Source organism: Rousettus aegyptiacus, unplaced genomic scaffold, assembly GCF_014176215.1.
Source record: "Rousettus aegyptiacus isolate mRouAeg1 unplaced genomic scaffold, mRouAeg1.p scaffold_m13_p_15, whole genome shotgun sequence".
NCBI classification, from domain to species: Eukaryota; Metazoa; Chordata; class Mammalia; order Chiroptera; family Pteropodidae; genus Rousettus; species Rousettus aegyptiacus.
The window spans coordinates 22437846-22460904 of NW_023416290.1; the positions used below are offsets into that span (position 1 = coordinate 22437846).

At 31.9% G+C, this 23059-nt stretch overlaps 1 protein-coding gene across 12 annotated transcripts in view; it reads right to left on the reverse strand.

The window, feature by feature from the left end:
* The window catches only part of SNTG1 (syntrophin gamma 1), a 746957-nt gene that overhangs the window by 444730 nt on the left and 279168 nt on the right, over window positions 1-23059 (reverse strand). The window contains exon 1 of one of the 12 annotated variants that reach the window (XM_036232862.1): window positions 2842-3821. The exons of the other annotated variants lie outside the window; for them this stretch is intronic. The gene's annotated coding sequence lies outside the window, so the exon portion shown is untranslated. Of the gene's footprint in view, window positions 1-2841; window positions 3822-23059 lie in introns of those variants that run through there. 12 annotated transcript variants of the gene reach the window in all.

Below are 23059 nucleotides of genomic sequence, written 5' to 3' on the forward strand. Positions count from 1 at the left end.
CGTAAAATAAATTTTGAAATGAGGTATCTGACACAATGTAGTATGTAAATCCTTTCGTCCCATTAAAAATGATTTCATATTTATAATTTCAGCATTTCTTATGAAAATGAAGCACTTCTAAAAAAGAATGAGACTTTTGATCTTATGGCTTATTTTATTGATAATTATTTTTAAAATCTTACTAAATTAACTAGTGTCAGTAATAGTTTTTACTTTGATACATTATTTAAACATATATGGACTAGAGTAAATATGCATTATTTAAACATTTTCTTATTGGGTCAAATAAATTTCTTATAGCCTCCTGTGGTGCTAAACAATAAATCTCATTTTTTTAATACTTAATTATGAAATTTTTCTGAATATCACTATGTCATAATAAAAATATCCATTGAATATAGATTCTAAAGTCAACATTTTGTCCTGATTGCATTACATTACATTTCTTTGGTCTGATTTTGTAAACTCTGTTTCTTCACTTAGTACTCTTAAAAAACATTGGCTTTAAAATATTGGAGTTAAAAGAAGGAATCATAAATCATTGGTGCATGAATTTTAGTCATTACAAGTTTTTACACTGTAGATAGTATCTGGGAAGATACATGACAACTAAAATCAAAGTTAATTAGTACAAAGCTAATGAACCGATGTGCTACCTTATGTTTTAGTCTATTTTTTTACCATGCCTCTTCTAAGAATTAAAGTATCGTAGAAAGAATCCTTTTAAAAAAATCGTTGGTATTATTACAATACTCATTTGAGATATTTAAATAAATCCTTGAGTGTTGCAAATCAAATGGTAGGAGCCGCTTAATTATTTAATCATAGTCTAACTCTATTTACTAATGAAGGCATTATTATTAAATTATTTCGGTTTGGTTAAAAGATTAATTAAATTGATTTCTTACAAATTTATTTTCACATTTATATCATTTCTAGGTTAATATTTACAAGAATGTATTTGCAGTTTACTTGCAAGATATCTAGGCCAGAAAAAAAATTTGGCTGGCAAGGAAAAGACAGAGAAGCACTGTCAAAATAATCTACTGTAAACACAATTCATGCCCAGATATTCTAGTATTGACTTTGTTTATTTTAGTGCCACATTAATTAGATAACAAAAAGCTGTTTAGTAATGCTACAGGTATAGTAGAGATAATTTGAAATAGAAAACAATGAATCTCCTTTTCAGATATATTGAAGTTTGCAAGATAGATAGCTAGGCTATATCTATTGGCCACTCAAAGTTGAAAAAAAATCAAATATTCCTGTTCCTGTATAGATACGTTAATAAATTGTTAAATTTCAATTAATATCTGTCTATTTACAATATATGTCTACTACATTTTTTTCAGGAAATATTATGTGTATTTTTCATAACCTTATAAAATTAAAATGTCTCTAAGACAGAATTGACCTTTACTGAATTCATCAACAATGACAACAGAATTATTTGTTTTAAATATGTATTTGTTACAAAAACTTTATCAACGTTGCCTAGCTGTATCTGGTCATTCTACCTTAGTTTTATAACTAAATATTTTTTAACCAGAAGTGTTACATTATTATTTATTATCAATACACTATTATTTATTATCAATACATGTGCTTTTTAAAAAATTCACCAAATAACATGACAAGATAATAAAATGAATGGGCTTTTGCATTAACCTCACACTGACCCTCTCTCTCTCTGGTCCCAAGAACTATTAGAAATTCCCAGTTAGAAGACATACATTTCAAACGTTTTACTGTATGATTTTCTGTATACAGAGTAAAAACATCAAATAAACAGTCTGAGTATCGCCATTTAAAAAACAATATGTTTCTGGTTTTAGCTCTAATGACTAAAGAATTTAGAAGTAGTCACTTCCTTCTTTACAACAATAACAGCAAACTGAACAAACTGAAAGTCAGCAACTTTTATTGAATGTATCAAAGAACCGAGATCTCAAAGCAAACTGCCATCCTGCTATCTGGAGAGATAGGTGGATACAAAGAAAGTGCTGAGATCAGTTCACCAGAGGAGATGCTGCTGGAGTCATAAACCGGACTCTAGCCAAAAAAATAGATAATATGTGAGAACAGATGGGCAGTGTAAATAGAAGAACAGAAACTAAAAAATAATCAAAAGTAAATGTTAGAAGGATACCTTTGTTAGGTTGATTAGAAGCCTAGACGTAGAAAAGGAAAACCAAGTGAGCTTGAAAATGCATCCATAGAAAATTCCAAAACTGAAATACAAAGAAAAAATAAGAAGAACAAAGGGCAGTTATTGTGTGGGAAGACGCTGAACTCCTCTCCTCCTGCGGACACATCATTTACAACTATGTATGGATCATTTACCTCTAAAAATGACCAGACCATGAGATTAACTATTCTCCGTAAGGGATAAGTGAACCACAGTGAGACAGTAAGGAAAGGCAAAGAAAGGCATGACCTTGCAAACAAAAAGCTGGTGTGAAGACGCTGTAAGGAGAGATCTCATCAGACAGGTGCTTCTGAAAGAATGAGGACTTAGTACTTCACATCTGACACCCCAACTTCTAGGAGCTGCACCAGACTAATGAGCTCCCAAAACAACTGGCTTAGGAAAACAGTGGAACTGACACCTAAGGGACACAAAGTGCTATAAGAAACAGAAAATCCCTTCCTAAAGAGCTTGCATGTGGTCTCACTTGCCAAGAGATCCAGCAAAATAAAAGCAGCAGTTTGAAAAATGCCTACACTATATGAAAAGGAGCTTTTGTTAACCTAAAATCATGGGCTGGAGGAAAAAGAAACAGTTAAAACACTCCCTGGAGACAAAGGTGCTGGTGGACACCATTATTGTCCTCTTACCTAACTTGCTGGTACAATCCAGTGAGCTCCATCCTACTGCCTTACTGAGATCAGAGAGCATGGGGAGTTTCGAGACAATGCCTCCTCTGAAAGAGGGAAGTGAGCGTTAATATGCATGGCAGTCTCTCACTCCCTAGCTAAAGTCTGTTGGCATGAGCAGTTGAAACTGCCCCCTGCCCCCCGCCACCTGGTACTGGTGAGCACAAGCAGTTACAACATTCTTCTGATCCCAGACTAAAATTGGCATGGGTACATGTATAGGCAAGACACTCTCTTGCTACACTGATAAAATTGGTGGGAGTGTGCTGTCAAGAAATTTTTCTGCTGCCTTCCCTAAATTAGTAAGTGAATTCCATGCCCTACACTCTACAGCTATCTTGCTGAAAGCAGCAGTTATACACAATCTTCACAGGGGGCCAACTCTTGATTGTCAGACATGGGTAGCAAAGGGAGCTGGAATAACTGGGCTCCATAACAATCTGAAAGACACTTCTAGGCAGGCCACCAATCCCAGGACAACTAACAGCCAACTAAAACACAATCCCAGTCTACCTGTGAAAAAGGCATATTTACTTAGCTTGCAGCTTCAGGCTAAGAGATAGACTTCAGGTGTCCCAAATACCTAGAAGCTAAGAAGGTGTTCTCAGGAAACAAAAGTAGGGAGATACCATCCTTGTACATCACCTTAACCTCACTTTAGCTTAAGAATACTTCCCAGAAAGGAGCTTGATGTTTCAAGAGTCCTGATTTTGGCAAATGTTGCCCAGGTGCCTCCTCCAGTTTTCCTGATCTAGAGATCAGCAGGGATAATGATTGTGCCCGCACAGTACTACATAAATTTACATACTATAAAAGTTATTGCCTGTAGGTCTGACTTACAATCATCGTGAAACTATGTGCTAAATGAGATCCCTTCCCTTGTAACATTGAGAGGTCTTGACATACCATAATGAATGTTTGCATAACGGGCGTAACAGGCATGACTGTATGGAATCAAACAACCTAGTTTAAAAATGGGCAAAGAATATGAACAGACTCCTTACAAAAAAAAAAAATATATGAATGACTAACAAACATATAAAAAGTTGTTCATTTTCTTTTGTTAATTACAAATTAGACAATGAGATATCATTAACATACATTAGCATGGCTCAAATGAAAAAAAAATCTATAATAGCAACTGCTGGCAAGGATGTGTATCAATAAGGACTCTCCTTGATTGCTAGTGGATATGCAAAATGGTACAGCCACTTTGGAAGTTTCTTCCAAAGCTAAACACAGTCTACTTACATGATCCATCTATTGCACTTTTAAGTATTTATTCATTTGATTTAAATGTATTTCCACAGGTAATTCTGTACACAGGTATCCATATAAACATAGTCTTTTTTTTAATGCATTGGTTTTCTTTTCTTTTCTTTTTTCTTTTCTTTTTTTCCTTTCTTTTTTTTCTTTTCTTTTCTTTTTCCTTTTCTTTTCTTTCTTTTCTTTTCTTTTCTTATTTTATTTATTTTATTTTATTTATTTTATTTTATTTTATTTTATTTTATTTTATTTTATTTTATTTTATTTTATTTATTTTATTTTATTTTACTTTATTTTATTTTAAGTTTCCAGTATATGGTATATTGGTTAGACATTTATAGTTTATAAAACGGCCCCCTTGTTTGCTCTTTCTCTCCTCTGGCCCTATACCTAGCTATTACATTAATGCTAACTACATTCCCTATGCCACGCTCCTCATTCCCATGACCATCTATTAATTACTAATTTATACTTCTTTAACCCTTCGCCCCTTTCTCCCAATCCTCTGGCTGTCACCAGATTGTCCTCTATATTTTTAGTGTGTTTTTGATTACATATCAACTTAGTCTTAAGTATCAAAAACTGGAAGCATTTAAGATGCCATTCAATAAGTGAATGGATTAAAACCTGTAGTTCGTATATACAATAAAACAATATTTAACAATAAAAATAGACTATTAAGCCAGAAAAAGACATTGAGGAAACAATAATACATGTAAAGTGAAAAAAAAGCCAGTCTGAAAAGATTACATACTGTATTCTTCAAATTTATCACATTTTGGAAAAAGCAAAGATATAAATGTGATTTTTTTTTTTTTTTTTTTTTTTTTTTTTACAAAATCAATAATTCCAGAGGGGTGGGAGAAAACACAGGAGGGATAGTAGGTGAAGCACAGGAGATTATTTAGGTCACTAAAACTATTGTGTGATATTATAATTGTGGATATATGACCCTATTTGCCAAAAACCATATAAATTACATAAAAAAGGGAGAAACTGATTTCATGCAAATTAAAAAGAAAATAATTTAGGAGGTAAGGAATCCCAGGTAGGAATTCAGACTATGGGAAGAGAATCTAACTGTATTATGAATGTATGAAACAACTTCATTGATGAGGATGGAGGGGAAATGTGTAGTGTAGATCTAAGTAACTTTGGAAAAGAGCAGAGTCTATCAGGCTAAAGGCAAAAGAATTGCACATAAACATTGTACTTTAGTTGAAAAAGGTGTTCCCCATGGGGATATAGGTTAAGAATCCTAATATTGCTAAACTTGTATTCTGAAATTCAGTGTTTCAATAAATGTATGATTGATGGTGGGAGGTATATTTTCAACAATTGGAGCAAGATATACAGATAATCAAGGGAGGAAGCTAAAATGATACATGAGGTAATAGAGTTGAAGTAATTAGTATCAACTTATGTTTAGCTTAATATTGACACAGATGAATATATAGAGATAAGTATATAGATAGATATAAGTTTATACAAATGTTAGTATACATACATATATTCCTTTGCTTTGTCAGCTAAAGTGCCTACAAGAAAGGACATCCAGTGGCAATGAAGAAACATAACATTCAGATCTTGGTTTCTGATAAAGGAAACCAGGGATCCTTGGAGAAATGGCCGATATCTAAATTTGGGCAGGAAATATACAAGTATCTTATAGTGCCAGAAGGTAAAAATGTGGTTCAAAAACAAAACAAAACCAAAATAAAAACTTGTCTCACTAAAGTAATAAAGGAGCCATCTTAAAAGCACTCTCAAATGATCAAAGGTGAAATAATTTGAACTACAAATTAATAAAGTATATTAGATTGAAACTGAAAGTATAAAATACATATTTATGAGTCCATACTGACATAAAAATAATTGAATAAATTAATAAATGAAAGAGAAGAGACAAATGTCTTTGCAGAAAAATTCCGAATAGTTTTTGTAGATGCTCTACCCTAAATAAAAGGGAGTATAAATCCTTCCCTTCTAAAGTGTGGGTCGCAGACAGTAACTTTCTTCCAGAATACAGCATGGAAAAAAGTGGAGAGCAACTTTACCATGAAGAAACTACTTTTCCTAGGTGACTTAATCACATCATCAACAGTCAAAAATCATTTTGATAGTATGTGCCCTTCATCTGATATGAAAAAAAAAAATGGCACTTAGATTTGTCTTCTTCTTCCTAGAAAGCAGTGTAACCAGAAGAAAAACATCTGAAAATTCCTATTTGAGAGGCATGCTATAAAATATCTGAAGAATATTCATCAAAATTGTCAAGGTCATCAAAATCAAGAGAAATCTGAGAAATGTCACTGCCAAGAAAAGTTTAAGAAGACATGAAGAATGAAAGTACTATGATATAACTGATGAAATTCTGGAACAGAAAAAAAAATACATTATGTAAAAACTAAATAAATCTGAATATACTATGTACTTCAAGTAAAAAATATAATAATATTGGTTCATTAGTTGTGACAAATATTTCTTACTAACATATTACTAAGGGAGATGGGTATGGAGGTAAAAGGGGAGTAGCTGTACCATCAATTTTTCTGTAAATCTCAAACCGTTCTAAATATTAAAGTTTAATTAAAAATCACAGTAAAAGGGATAAAATGAACACTATGGATGTTCAATCTTAAAAGTCCACTCACTTTTTTCCCTAATTCGGAAATATTAAGTTTAAGCAATCATATTAAATTCTATTTGCAACTGCATTTCTTTTATTTTCAATTTTCTTAGGAAAAAGAAAATTTTCTGTCAATTATAACAAAATATAACATAGATTCATGGGGATGATTGGGAATTTGGAAAACTTTAAACTTATTATTTATTATCTAACCTTGGGCCTATGCTTCTAAGAAATATGTTAAGTATTTTAAACCTCTGAATTTCTACCTTGAGAAAAAGCTCATATACTGTTTCCACCTACCTTTGTCCCTGAAATATTCTAATCAGTATAGCCCATGGTGTTAGAGAAAGCTCTAAGGCTTAAAAAATTAAAATGAAATACGTAATGAATGATGCAGCTATTGGAAATATGAGCTCTTTCTCTGATTCAGGGGAAATAATAATGCGTGCACATACTGTGTTCATAGTGATAGACACCATGAAGAAAAAAGTAGACATATTTACTTACATCGAATGTGATTCTCTTGAATTTTAGAGCTTTTGTTTGTTTTGTTTTTTCTACCTCTGGATGCCTTAAATATCATCTACACAATGTCTATATTGAATAACGTGTGAATCATTCCTTTCTCTTCTTTACAGACATGATAAGTCTTCATTTTTTTGATTCATCCTGAAATTGTCTTTTGATTAGTCCTGAACTTGTCTTTCATCAGTTAAAGTATTCTTGCCCAAATGCTTTCAATACTTGCTACTGTTATGCCTCTGGTGATCGCAAATGGACTAAATAGTTGAATTTCTGGCTTACGAGGCATAATGTTCAGTAAGGGCCTGGATGGAACAGGTCACATTTCTAGAGGTAGTAGAGAATCATAGCTGCTCATCTAACCATAAGGAAATGTCTCTGCTTACTGCTTTTTTCAAATTTTAGCTAAAGTCTGGGGATGAGCCTCATGCATTAGTACTACAAATCAGGGAAGTGTGTTCTGCTATGGTCACTTTCTCTATAGCTCAAGTCATTGTGACCATGGATTTTCTGGTATCATGATCATTAGGAGGTTCAAATATTTTGGCAGATGATTAACAAAATAGTGAGTAAGTGAAGGGAGTTTGAAGCTTACCTGCCTGAGTTAAATTTCTAATTCTAACATTTTTTTTCATCGTGACCCTGGACAAATTCTTTTCATATCTGGTTACTTAACTTTCTCATTGTTAAGTGGAGATATTAATTGGATTAAATTCACAGGGTAGTTTCAGAATTCAATGAGTTTGTATATTGCTTAAAGTGGATTTTCTGATATCATGATCATTAGGAGGTTCAAATATTTTGGCAGATTAGTATAGTGCCTGCCATGTAATACCAGCTGGGAAAATATTTCTTACTATTATGCTGCATACAACTTTCTATTACAACCATATATTCAAATGAAGATAAGTATTTATATCATTTGAATATTTTAAAAAATTAATTTATCATGAGAGAAATAGTTGGGTTGTCTATCATGCTATTATTCACCCATTCTCTTTGGCTAAAATCCACACCAGCAAAACGTATTCCCCTAATCTTGCTTCATTATCTATGTAATTTAGTTCAGAGTTAAAGTTTCCCATAAGGAAAAATGACTGATGAAAGTTAAATCAAAAACAAAGAGACTGGGCACTATAGGGAGCTTTCCATTCTTTGCTACAACAAGCAAACAGGAAGAAGATTGAATTGGGTGTCGGGCAGACCAGCCCCCTACATTCACCATGGGTTCCATAAAATCTTATAGATAAGACTAATGTACCACAACACGGCAGCTGGTAACCTGCATTCATCATTTTAATAGTTAATCAGGATCTGTAATCACAGTAGGGTTAAGTTTACTTGGGTCAAACCAGAATTGTGTTGTTCAACTCCTAATTAACTGATTAGCTTTCTAATCTACTGTGTTTCAATAGTTTCATCTAACTAAATAATAATAATAATAATTTTAACATTGGAAGGCAAAAACAACCTTCTTCACCCAGAGAGCACTTTCCAAAATAAGCATAACTAAGGTTTTTTTTTGATCCCAACTTTCCAGCTGAGATCATCTTAACTACATTAAACAAAAAAAACTCTCTATGAAACATTTCGTATGAAATTTTTACCAAATATGAAAATAATTTGCTAGGAACACATTAAAAAGTATTGAAAAAAGGCATTAACTCAGACAGTGTTTAGTTTGAAACCATAAAACTGTTATACAGTTTATTCTCTGCTAAAAGATTTGAATCTCCTCATGATTTTGATAACAGAAAATCTATGGTCATAAAGACTATAGAGAAAATAAATGATCACAGAACTACATTTTGATTCTTTGAATTGTAGTATTAATAGCTATTTTTATTATCTGCTCAACCTATAATAAAGTTCTACAAAGTTTCCATTGTTAGTTGAAAGAAAATATGACATATTAAAGAAGAAATGGATGCTTTGCTGTAGTTTGCTGATGATGTCAATATTTCTGGTTATAATTCTGTCTCTATTTCCATTATAAATACTTCCTTAGTATCTGTCATCTGTTACAAAAATAAACTCTCAGGGCTGAGACCTCACTAACATTTACCTCATGAACCTACTACATAAGCAAATTGGAAGCGTGAGCCTGCAGAACTATAAATTTGAGTTGCAGCATGGGCTCTGCAGTTGCCTAAAGATTGTGTTGAGGATGTAAAAAATCTCTAATTCAGGCCCTACTTGTCTTATATTATCTTGTAAAATTATTGCCTGTCACATTTTCAGAGAAGTAATCAGTAATAGCTCACGGCAATAGCATGGCATGATAAAATCACAACACTGAAATACAGTTGCCGGTATAAGGAGCTGCAAAATTACATTTAATTTCCCTCTTTCCTACCTATAGAGGAGGCAGATTAAAACTATGAGATTGCAGCCTCCCAGTTTATTCTCTCTCAATGTTGTTTCTAATATTGTAAAGTCGGTCACTGCCATAAGGACTTGCTGGGTTGAGGAGCAGAAATTGGAAGAGTTCACCACAATGGTATGTGGTGTGTGTTTTGCTATCTGATGTGGGGCTCATTTCGGAAAAAAAAAAAAAAAAAAAAAAAAAAAAAGGTCCAGATACACTACAAAGCCATAGAAATAAATGTAGTGATAGGGCTCAACACCAAAGGAACACAACAGGGGTCTTTAAGGATGGACTAATTTATAAGATTTATGAGTGGTAAATAAATATACAAAAAAAGATGCCACTAAAATCAATGGAAAAAATGGTTTGTTTAGCAGGTGTTTTTAGGAAATGTTCTACCATTAGGGAAAAACACACAAAATTGTATCTCTACATAATTTCATGTTCAAAGTTTGAAATGAGTTATATTAAAAGCCTAAATGTGAAACATAAATATAATAGGAAATAATAAGGTAGAATATTTTTATTCCCCTCAGTGATAGGTTGATCTACCATTCTGTAACATGATCTAGGAATATAAACAAAATTATGTCTGTACGCACACACCTCAGGACAAAGAAAATGTCATCTTAGATAAAAATTCTAAAGATGTTCTCACACAAAGGATCAAAGATTTTAGTTTTGAGATATTTTGAATTAGTGTAATTTATCTTACTGGTACAATGCACATGCTTAATTGAAAGTAAATATCTAATTTACTTTAAATTATGAAAACTCATTGAATTTCAATTTGAAGTAAACCATAGCATATGTCTTCTACATTTTTTTTCCATGGTACTTGAAGAGACAGAAAAGTAATTTGGTAAAATGATTTGCATTTCTAGAAAAAAATATTAAAAGATAAGTAAAATTGGAGCTAGAAAAACAATATTCCTTATATCATCCATTCGCCTTTCACAGTTCCACTGAATGAACAGTTGTTATCTACATGCTCCTGCAGATTTTAAATTAGCATATTATTAAATTTCAAAAATCCATAATAGTGAAGGTGTAATGAAAAGATGTAAATCAGATAATAAACTTTATTCAAAGCAAGCATATGTAGGTGAAGTGAATAATTCTTCCTGAATGCCTCAAATTTACCAACATAAAAAAATATTAAGCCATTCATTTAAAAAAAGATAGTAACATATCTTGAGATAAAATTTTAATATCAATAATTTTCCTACAGATCTTTATCCATCCAAGTACATGAAGGTGACTTAACCAAAGTTAAAATCAGGAGATCCTTGATCTCAGTAAAATTTTTTTCTTAATTTTTTTTCAAATCTGTTTATCATTTCAGAATGCTGTAGTTGGTAGAAGTATCCTAGTAAATAATTTCTGTAGAATCTTAGAATATCTTATCTGAGTTGACCAATATCTACAGGAGTGTTTGACCTAGTCTCAAGGAAAAAAAAAAAAAAAACACTGAAATAGTATAGTAATCATGAAGGCCATGACAGAAATGTGATTTTGTAGTTTTGTAGCTAACAGTTGGATATAACAACTCATTGTTTACCTATTCACCGGGTTCTTATAATAACTTAATGATACAGTTTATAAAAAACTGAAATACACAAATGTTAAAAAAATCATTAAAGGTATGATCAATTTAAAACCATTCTAGAAGCAGTTTTCAAGGTATCTTTTCCTCTTACTTAAGCTACCTCTACTCCCCCTTTAGACCAAGACTGAATAATTGAACAACTAACAGCTATATATCACTAGGACCAATATATCTTATATTTTATTTATCTATTTATCTATTTATTGATTGATTTTATTCAGTGAAGAAGAGCATAAAGAGGCAGGAGAAAAGTTTTGGGGGACCATAACTTGTAAGTAGATTTGAAAGCTTGATGTATATATGTCGGAGAGAAGTGAGAAGTACTCTTTATCTGAAATATGCTTCTAGTGCAGTACTAAATTTATCTTCTTAAAATAGAAATTAAAAAAAGCCAACTTTAGCAAATATATCTATATCTCCAAATACATCTATCTACATATTTAAATATACCTATCTCTTGTCTCTCTAATTCCTATCTCTTTATCATCTATCATCATTTATCTATTCCTCAATAGCTTAAGGTATTTTTTAAAACTTTATTTATTTATTTATTTATTTATTTATTTATTTATTTATTTATTTATTTACTTATTTATTTATTCATCTGTCTATCTATCTATCTATCTATCTATCTATCTATCTATCTATCTATCTATTTATTTTTAAATCTTTAATGTCACCACATATTTGACATCTTTATTCCATCTACTTTCTCTCTCCTTGCTCTCCCTGCCCTCTGGTAAACACTAGCCTATTGTCCATGTCAATGAGTCTCTGTTTGTCCTGTTCGTTTCTTGCTTTTAGGTTTATATCTCACATATAAGTGATACGTGGTTTTCATTTTTTTCTGTCTGGCTTATTTCACTTAGCATGATTATCTCGAGGTCCTTCCATGTTGTCACAAATGGCAGTATTTCATCTTTTCTTATGGCTGAGTGATATTCCATTGTATATATGTACCAAAGCTTCTTCATTCAATCATCTATTGTAGGAAATGTCAGTTGCTTCCATGTCCTGGCCACCATAAATAATGCTGCTATGAACATTGGTATGCAAATATCTTTTCAGATATGAGTTTTGAAGGCTTTGATGTAAAAACCCAGTAGAGGGATTGCTAGATCGTATAGTAGATCAATTCTTAGGTTTTTGAAGAACCACCATACTATTTTCAATAGTGGCTGTACCAATTTTCAGTTCTACCAGCAGCGTATGAGGTTTCTTTTTTCTCTGCATCCTTCTCCAACATTTGTTATTACTTGTCCTGTTGATTATAGCTATTCTAACAGGTGTGAGACAGTATCTCATTGTGGTTTTGATTTGCATTTTCCTAATAGCTAGTGATGCTGAGCATCTTTTCATCTATTTATTGGCCATTTGTATGTCCTCTAGGGAGAAGTGTCTGTTCAGGTCCTCTGCCTATTTTTTGATTGGATCGTTTATTTTTTTGTTGTTATTGCATTGTATGAGTTCTTTGTATATTTTAGATATTAGGCCTTTATTGGAGGTGTTGCCTGCAAATATATTTTCCCATTCTGATGGTTGTCTCTTTACCTTGTCGATGATTTCTTTTGCTGAGCAGAAGCTTTTTAGCGTGATGTAGTCCCATTCATTTATTTTAGCTTTTATTTCCCGTGCCTTTGAGGTATTAAATCTTCTTTGAATGTTTCGTAGAATTCACTGGTGAAGCTATCTTGTCCTGGACTTTTACTTTTTCATAGGTTTTGTGATGATTGCTTCAATTTCCATACTGCTGATCACTCTATTTAGATGTTCCAGTTCTTGATTCAGTTTAGGAAGGTTGCATTTTTCTAAATACTAATCAATTTCTTCTAGGTTATTAAATCCAGTGTTATATAATTTTCTATAGTACTCTTATATGATACTTTGTATTTCTCAGGTGTCTGTAGTCATTTCTCCTCTTTCATCTCTGATCGTGTTTATTTGTGTCCTTTCTCTTTTTTCTTTAGTGATTCTAGCCAGGAGCTTGTCAATTGTATTAATCTTCTCAATGAACCAGAGCTTTTTTGCATTTATTTTTTCTATTTTTTTATTTTAAATTTTATTTAATTCTGCTCTAATTTCAATTATTTCTTCCTTCTGCTGATTTTAGGCCTCATTTGTTCCTCCTTTACTAGTTTGCTTTTATTTTTTATTTTTATTTTTTTTCAGATGAAGGATTAGATTGTTTATTGGGTCTCATTCTTGTTTTTGGAGATAAGCCTATAATGATATGAACTTTCCTCTTATGACTGCTTTTGCCATGTCCTAAAAGTTTCTCATTCATTTCTATGTATCTCTAGATCTCTCTTTTTATTTCTTTTCTATCTCAGTCATTCTTCAGTAGCATGCTGTTTAATCTCCATGAATCTGTGGTTCTTCCTGCTTTCTTTTTGCAGTTGATCTCTTGTTTCATCAGAGAATATAGCTGGTATGAATTCAACCCTCTTATATTTCTTGAGGCTATCTTTCTGTCCCAGTATATGTTCAATCCTTGAGAATGTTTCATGTGCACTAGAGAAGAATGGATAAGAAGTTGTTTTGGGATGAAAGGCTCTGTAAACATCAATTATGTCCAGTTGTTCTAATATGTCATTTAAAGATGTTATTTCTTTATTGATTTTCTGTTTGGATGATCTGTCCATATCTGGCAGTAGGGTATTTAGGTCCCTTACTGTAAGTGTGTTTTAGTCTGTTTCTCCGTTTAGTTCTGTAATTGCTTTGTATATTTTGGGGCTCCTTAATTGTGAGCATAGGTATTAAAAAGTGTTATGTCTTCTTGGTGTATGATTGTCTTTATCATCATGAAGTGTTCCTCAGTATCTTTCTTTACCTTTTTTATTTCAAAGTCTATTTTGTCCAATATTAGTACCACTACTCCTGCTTTTCACTGAATGCCATTTGTTTGAAATATCATTTTCCTCTCCTTCATTTTGAGTCTATATATTTTTTGGAGCTGAGATGTTTCTCCTGGAGGCAGCATATGGTTGGGTTTTGGTTCTTGTTCCAATCTGCAGCTTTGTACCTTTTTATTGGTGAGTTCAATCGATTTACATTATGGTGATTAATGAAATATCAGGTTTTCCTATAACCATTTTATCTTTTCCTTTCTGATAGCTCCGTGTTTCCATTGCTTTCATGTCCTTGTGTGTCTATTTTTTTTATTTTATTTTACATGTTTAGTTTACTGTTGTTTCAAGGAGAGATATCTAGGGATATTTCTCACTCTGCCATGTTTCTATCATCACTCTAAGGGAGTTTTAACTATAGTTAATTGCAATTATCCATGAGGAAAATCATCAAATTACAAAGGTAGGTAACATGAGAAAGATAAACAATTAAATTGTAAAACTTTTAAAAAATAATTAATAAGGTGACATTAGTAATTCCTTGCATATCAATCATTACTCTAAATGTATTGAATGTTATATTCAAAAGGCAGAATTGCTGAATGGATAAAATTCAAACTCCAGCTACACTCTGCCTACAAAAGACTCATTTCAGCTTAAGGACACACATAGATGGGCTCAAAGTTAAGGAAGGAAGACTTTTCATAGGATTGGAAACCAAAAGAGTGGGGATAACTAAACTAATATCAAACAAAATAAATTTTAAGTCAAAATTAGCAACATAAAAAAAGGTAATTATATAATAAAGAGGTCAAAGCATCAAGAGAATCTAACAACCTATCTATACACATACACACAATTACATATATTTGTGTGTGTGTGTGTATATATTTGTCTGTGTGTGTGTGTGTGTGTTTGTGCGTATGTGTGTGTATGTATATGTGTGTGTATACATACATACATACATACATACATGGTGTGTATATATATATACACACACACACCCAATATTATATATATATATGTGTGTGTGTATATATATATGTGTGTGTGTGTATATATATATATATGTACACGCCCAATATTGAAGCACCTATATGTATGAAACAAATGTTTACATATCTGAAGAGAGAAATAGGCAACAAAATAATATTAGGTATCTCCGTATTCTGCTTTTAGCAATAGATAACTCATCCAGACAGAAATTCAAGAAAATATTGGACTTGAACCATACTTTATATTAAATGATCCTAACAGACATATACATAATGTACATCCAAAAACAGGAGAATACACATTCTTCTCAGTGCACGCTGAATGTTTTCTAGAACAAATCATATGATAGGCTACAAAACAATTCTTAGTAAATTGAAAAAGATTGAAATCAAACCAAATATCTTTTCTGACCACAATGTTATGAAATTAAAATTTAACAACAGGAGGAAAGCAGAAGAATGCACAAATGCGGAAGCTAAACAACAATCTCATAAACAACCAATGAGTTGAAGAAGAAATCATAAGAGAAATAAAAAATATATATTGTAAAAAAAGTAAAAATGGAATCACAGCATACCAAATATATGGTATACTGAAAAGAAAGTTTTGAGAGAAAAGTTTGCAGTGATAAAGTGATAAAGTGAAAAAAAATATTATTTAAACAATCTAAATTTACACCTCAAAGAACCAGAAGAAGAAGAAGGAACTAAACCTATGATTAGTAGAAGAAAGAAATAACAAAGATCAGAGATAAAATAAATAAAGTACTAAAAAAAATAGAAGTGAGCAATAAAATTAAAAACTAGGTCTTGAAAAGATAAACAAAATTGCCAAACTTTTAGCTAGACTACTGAAAGAAAAAAAATATTAATAATAAATAAATAAATAAATAAATATCAGAAATGAATAGAGAAATTACAACTGATGCTACAAAAATGCATGTGATTCTGAAAAATACTGTGAATTATTATATGCCAACAAATTGAGTAACCTAGAAGAAATGGTTACATTTCCAGAAACATATATCTTGTAAGACTAAATCTTGAAGAATCAGAAAATCTAGAGACCAGTAGTGCGTAAGATTAAATTTAAAACAAAAAAAAGAAAGGAAAATAACCTCCACCCTCCCAAAAAATCCCATAGGATCAGACAGTTTCTCTGGTGAATTTTACCAAACATTTGAAGAGGTAATATGAATCCTTCTCTAACTTTTCCAAAAATCTGAAGAGAAGGAACACACCAAACTCACTTTACAAAGCCAACATTACCCAAATACTACTGCTAGATAAGGACACAACAAGAAAAAAAAATAGACTGATATTCTAGATGAAGATAGATGCAAGAATTATCAACAAAATATTAGTAAAATAAATTCAATAATACATTGAAAGAGTCATACACTATGATCAAGTTGGATTTATCCCTAGGATGTAAGGAAGTTTCAATAGTAACAAGTTAATAAATGTGATACACTACATAAACAGAATGAAGGATAAAACTCATATGATTATCTCAAAAGATTCAGGAAAAATATTTGACAAAATACATCATTCATGATAAAAATTATCAACAAATTGAGTATAGAAGAAACATGCCTCAACATAATATAGGCCTTTTGGGATCTACCCACAGCAATCATAATTAATAATGAAAATTCAAAAAGCTTTCTTCCCAGATCAAAAACAAAACATGGTTTTATCACTGTTCTTAGTCAATATAATATTAGAATACTTAACTGGAGAAATCAGGCATGATAAATAAATAAAAGATATTCTAATTAGAAAGAAAGAAACAAAATTGTTTTTATTTAAAGACATAATCTTATGCATATGTATAGAATCTTAAAGAGTCGCCCAGAAAACTGTTAGAACTAATCTACAAATTCAGTGAAATTGCACGATATAAAATCAACACACTCAAAAATCACTTGTGTTTCCATACATTAACAACAAAATATTTGAAAAAGAAATAAAGAAAACTATCCCAGTCACAATAACATCAAAATAATAAAATCCTTAGGAATAAGTTTAACCAAGGAAGTGAAAAATCTATTCAATGGAAACTATAAGGCTTTGAGGAAAAGTGTGAAGACACAATGAGAAGAAGCCCCATATTCATATATCGCAAAAAATAATGCTGTTGAAACATCCATGCTCACTAAAGTCATCTATGGAATCAATGAGACTCATCAAAGTTCCAATTATATTTTCAAAGAAATAGGAAAACGATTCTAAAATTGTATAGAACCATGAAAAACCCAGAAAGCAAAAAAGAATCTTGAGGTCAAAGAAGAAAGTTGGAGGCATTTTACTTTCATAATTGAAATATACTTCAAAGCTGTAGCAATGAAAACAGTATGGCACTGACATAAAATAGATAGAGATAAATGAAACAGAATAGAGAGCCCAGTAAAACATTTATATATCATCAATTAATATTTGATAATGAAGCCCAAATATCAGATGGAGAAAAAATAATCTCTTCAATTAATGGCTTTGGGAAAATTGGGTAACCACATGCAGAAAAATACAAATATATCACAATTTCACACTGCCTGCAAAAAAAAAAAAAAAGACTCAAAATGCATTAAAGATTTCAATATAAGACCCGAAACTGAAAAACCTAGAAGAAAACATAGAAAAAATACTTCTTGTCATTAGTCTTGGTAACAATTTTTGGATATAACACCAGAAACATAAGCAACAAAAACAAAAATAAACAAATGGGACTACATAAAACTAAAAATCTTCTATTTTGCTTTGTTGTTGTTTTCCTTAGTTACTATGTTTGTAGCTCACCATAATTCTAGGGGTACATCTAAAGTACCTCAGAATATTTCCAATATCAGTCACCTGTACTGTAATACATTATCTTTATCATTCTTTATTGCATGGTTTTGAGTAACTTAGAAGCAAATAAAATTAGAAGCAACTTTGAAAGCCCTTTCAAAGTAACTTTCAAAGCAACTTTGAAAGCCCTGACCAACACCTAGATTGAAATCCTGTAAATGCCTTGAAGAAGGGGGTCTAGCCAAGCTCTATTGAGAATCATGACTCAGACACTTTGAAGTAATAAATATGTGTTGTTTTAAGCCATTAAGTTTATGCTAATTTATAACACAGGAATGGATAACTAAAATTCTAAATTAAATTTTAGACAAAATTTTGCTGCAATGACAGCCATAGAAACTTACTATAAAGACTATGTAAAATGATAAAGAAATCAAAGGTGTAAATGTACATACATTTCTTTATATTTTGGCTTACTAAATACATTTTTTCTAATATCTAAGCTAAAATTTGTCTGCTTTGGTATGTCATCTTTTATAGATATTTCTTGAAAAATTTATAAAGTTGGAATCTGACACATGTTTTAGAAATAAATAATATTTTAAAGTCAAAAGCATCAATAGTTTCATCACAAAAATATTTTCACATTGAAAACAAATAATATTTTCTTATTCAAATAAAGAATAGTCCATATCACATCTTTTAAATCATTACCTAAATTTATGTAACAAATTTAATAATAAAAGATATGCATTGAAGAATTTTAAGGTCAAGATACAAGTAATTATAATGAGACAATTGTCTAAAAATAAATTTTAATTATTGTCTAACTTAAAGCATCAAATTGGTTACTGGTACCCATTCTTTGAGGGGAGAAACTAACATATTTTGGCTCTTGGTGTGATGTGTGTTTCTATTTCAGTATAAACTATAGGAATTTCTTCTAAGTCCTTGCTGTATAGTGAACACTAGTAACCATATGTATTTAAGACTGGTGGAAAATACAGTTTCTAATAGTTTTTAAATAATATATTTTCTTATATTTTATAATTCTCTCAACATTTCTAGATTTAATTAAACAAAATTCATAAAATTGTATTTGAAAATAAATCTTGCTTATTTGTAGGACTGCATTCTGTTCCCCAATTATGCTATATAAATTTTCCTTAGACTTTCATTTGTGCTATCTTGTTTACCCAAAAATCATAAAATGATAAATAATATATAAAACAGCTTGTAGAGTTTATTCATGAACTTATCAAATTGTAATAATTTATGTACTTTTGTTACTAAAGACAATATTCAACTCCCGTATTATAGATTCAACTCATAGAAACTGAGACTTTTATGATGTTGGATAGAAACAGGATAGTACCCCTTTCTAAACTCAAATGGCACTGAAATTGAAATAATATTTAATAAATTATACTGATATATGTTTTATCAAGGAATATTTATCTTTATATTTAAAGTAGGAAGATAGAGCACTCAAAAGTTTTAACAAAGCACTTAAAATACTATAATTACCCTAGCTGTATTTGAGAAGAAATTATGCTTTCAAATGATAAAAGATTAATTTAAACCTTAGAGAAAATCTAAGTAAAACTTATGTTTTAATATTTTTAAATATTAAAAATAAAGCTCTTTTTAAAAAATAAATAGATAAATCCTGTATTCATTGCTAATTTCACTTATTTATATATATTTGAGCATAGTATAGATTTAGCTCTGTTGTTAATTATGATAAATAAAGCACATAAGCACATTGAAAGAGAAAAACATGATTAAATTTGTATTTTTCTGCCAGAAATAATTCCATGCCTTAACCCTAAGGCAAAGAGTAATTAGAATGTAACACTGGAATGGGGCTAACTTCTTTATTTTTACAGATGAAATAACTAAGGTTCGAAGAAGACAAGTAAAGTTATGAAATTCATAAAGCATATGAGTTGAGCCAGAGACTGCTATATCCCAGACCAAGTAGAATCTGGTGACACCAAACTTTTCTTGTTCTGGTTTTGTTCTAAAACAAATAAACAAAAACTTTTGTTGTTATTTTCTCCCTTGTACTTCTGCCCAGGCCCTTCATGGACAGGCTGGCTCTTACAGATCAGGCCACATTTAGCCATCTCCATTAATTCTCTGACTCTATGCACTCTAGTGAATACTGAGGGGTATAATAATGCAGCAAAATTTGGGGATGCTTCTTTTCATTGTTCTGCCATAATATACTAATTTATTGAATGGAAAATCATTTAATAGTAATTGATATCCTTGGTCTTATCTCAAGAATAGTTTCACCCTGACAATTCTGCATTAAAGGTATGTTTTTTTCATTATAATTTATAGCTAATCAACTACAACAACATAAGTGATTTGCCAAGCTGTTTCAAATTGTGTTCTTGTGAATAAACTGAATAATACTGATTTGCCAGGCAAACTGGAACAACCTATGCCATGAAGTGATGTTTCAAAATTAACAAAAATTTGTGATACATTGTTCTCCCTTTGTCCTACTGTATTTATTTTAATGAGACAAAATAGAATAAAACATAATTTTAAGAATAAAACCCTGGTCTTACCATCACCAAATGGCTACATATAATTTAGGTAGTTTGACATTGGAATGATTTTTGTCTCCTGGAAAACCACAGCCTAACGTTTAGAAAACATAGCCTAATATTTTTGAATAAAAGTCTCATAAATCTACAAGCTTTAAAAAGAATGAGTATTTATGATATATGCTAAGACAAATTAAAACAGAAAAATGTTAATATTTGAAAAGAAAATACAAGAAAAAATAAACTGTTTATCTAGAAAATACTCCAGTGCAGCAGGCTCATTAGCAATGTCATTTGTATTGTGATTGTACCATCACATCTGCACCAAAGTTACTCTTATTATCTTGTCGATTTACCTTTCTTCTACACTCTAGCCAGCTTGCTTCATTTTCTGAAAGAGTGATCAGCTGGCTACTTCCTCACTTGGAGCCTGTTATATTACCCTGCTAATAATAGCTCTTGCCCCAAATGTCCAGACATGTTAGTTCTATGATGTGTGCAGAATCTGTTGGGTTGCTCATGGGCGCCATTACACCAGCAGGAAGGTGGCTCAATACCTAAGATGGCCGACGGCTCACGACCAAAGTTACAGCAGAGGCTTCCCGGGCAGCAAGATCAGCCAAATGGAAAAGTCCCCGCCCTGTAACCCCACCAACATCCTGGGCCAAAACCTTTAAAAACCATGCATATACCCTAGACACATACGACTTCCCTGGCCCCTTTGCTGGACCAATGAACCTCGCCCACAGACCCTAATAAAGCCTGTTTTATACTTCGCTTTGGCTCAATCTCACCCTCATTCTCGTCTCCTCTGGCTGATCATTTGGTGCCGAAACCCGGGAGGGGTTTTTAGCCGCCTCTCGGAGGGGCGGCTACCCTCCCACGGACCAGTCTCTGACTCATTCTCTCTGGACCCCGGCTGCTCGTGAGTAAGTTCTCTCCCCTGTCTTCCCTCTGCCTCCCCTTCCTTCCCGGGGGGCCCAGCCCTAGCCTCTGCTGTACCATTGCTCCCCCACCGCCGGCCCCTCTGTTAGGGCCTCCGCCACCAGTCATTCTCAGAGACGTCCGAGACTGCCCGGCTTGGCCCTGTGGCTTTCGCCATTCCGGGTTGGGATGAGGACGCTCCTCCCAGCCCCCGACTCCAAGGGTGAGGCTAGATCCATTAATTCTGACAAAAGGAGAGGCTGACCATGAGCAACCGAACAGAATCTTGCTGTGTTTGACAACAGAAAGTCTTAAAATAATTACATATCTTCTACAAGAGTGTGCAAGAAGCTTTATTAAGACAATATACTTTTAAAAGACACTGATAAATGTTTAAAGGAAATAGAGTACTTGCTATGATTATATCTTTCTAGGTTTTTCAAATGGAAAAGAAAATCCATTTTATTTATGAAGTGCTAGTTAGTTACAGACAATTATTTGTTTCTTTTCTCAAAGACAAACAATTGAAATCAATGAGATCTATTCAGTTCAAACTGATTGGAAATAGTTATATCCTTACTGATGTTATCGATGTTATCAACAGCAGACTTAAATCACTATATCTTTTAATTTTAATTATACATAGCAATTGCCTCTTAATTTAGTAGAGCAAGTAGGATGCTATAGAAGCCATCTGAGTTTGTGACACAGAAAAATGTCCTTTGGAAATAATCTGAAATATCTCTTTATTTTATTTGTTTAATTTGACACATTAAAAAAGCAAACCTAAACTGTAATCCTCAGAGGAGAAAACATGGAACATAAATCTTCCTTCTTTTTTTGGACTTACCTCCTTAATTGAGGGAGGTGAAGATTGTGAAACACAGTTAACAAATGAATTTTGCGTTAGACATGTCATCTTATATAAAGAAACATAAAATTGTTCTAAGGAAGAATCAGAAGCAGGATGCTGGTCTTCTTCCTCTGTAAAGATTCAGTTAGAAATTACTAGAATGAGCTCCATAAAGGCAGCATTTATATCTTATTCATCTTTGAATCTCCATGGCCAACAAATATCCTAGTATATAGTGGATATTCAATACATACTTGTTGAATGGATGAATACATGAATAAAAGCTACCAAATAACTGTTATAGATAATTTAATTTTCAAATAGAAAATAGGGAATACCCATAACATAATCAAATGTTTTCTCATTGATCTCAAAATTACTTCACTCAAATGTACTTTAAAGGAGAATTAACTTAGATTAGAATTTAATTTACGTTAGAATTTAGAATTAGGTTTCAAATAATAATTCTTAGATCTGTTACTGATAATAATTTAAAACCTTTTGTCCTTTTTAAAATACTTTTTAATAAAGATACTGTCGGGAGCCATTACGAGGCACTGAAGGTGTCATGTAGCTAGAAGCAGCTGCTAAAGCTGCTTAAAGAATGGTTTTAGGAATCAAGATTTTAAGTTAAACATTACTGACCCTGGTGAGGAGATTTGCCTCCTAAAGAAACCCCTTTAAGATAATGGGATGATTTACAGCCTTGTAAACAAGAATGTTTATTCCCTGAGAGAAGGATATTCATGCTTTACGGGAACTAGGATGATGTAGTGTTTAGTAAACAGCGGCATGCCTAGAGCTAAGCTTATC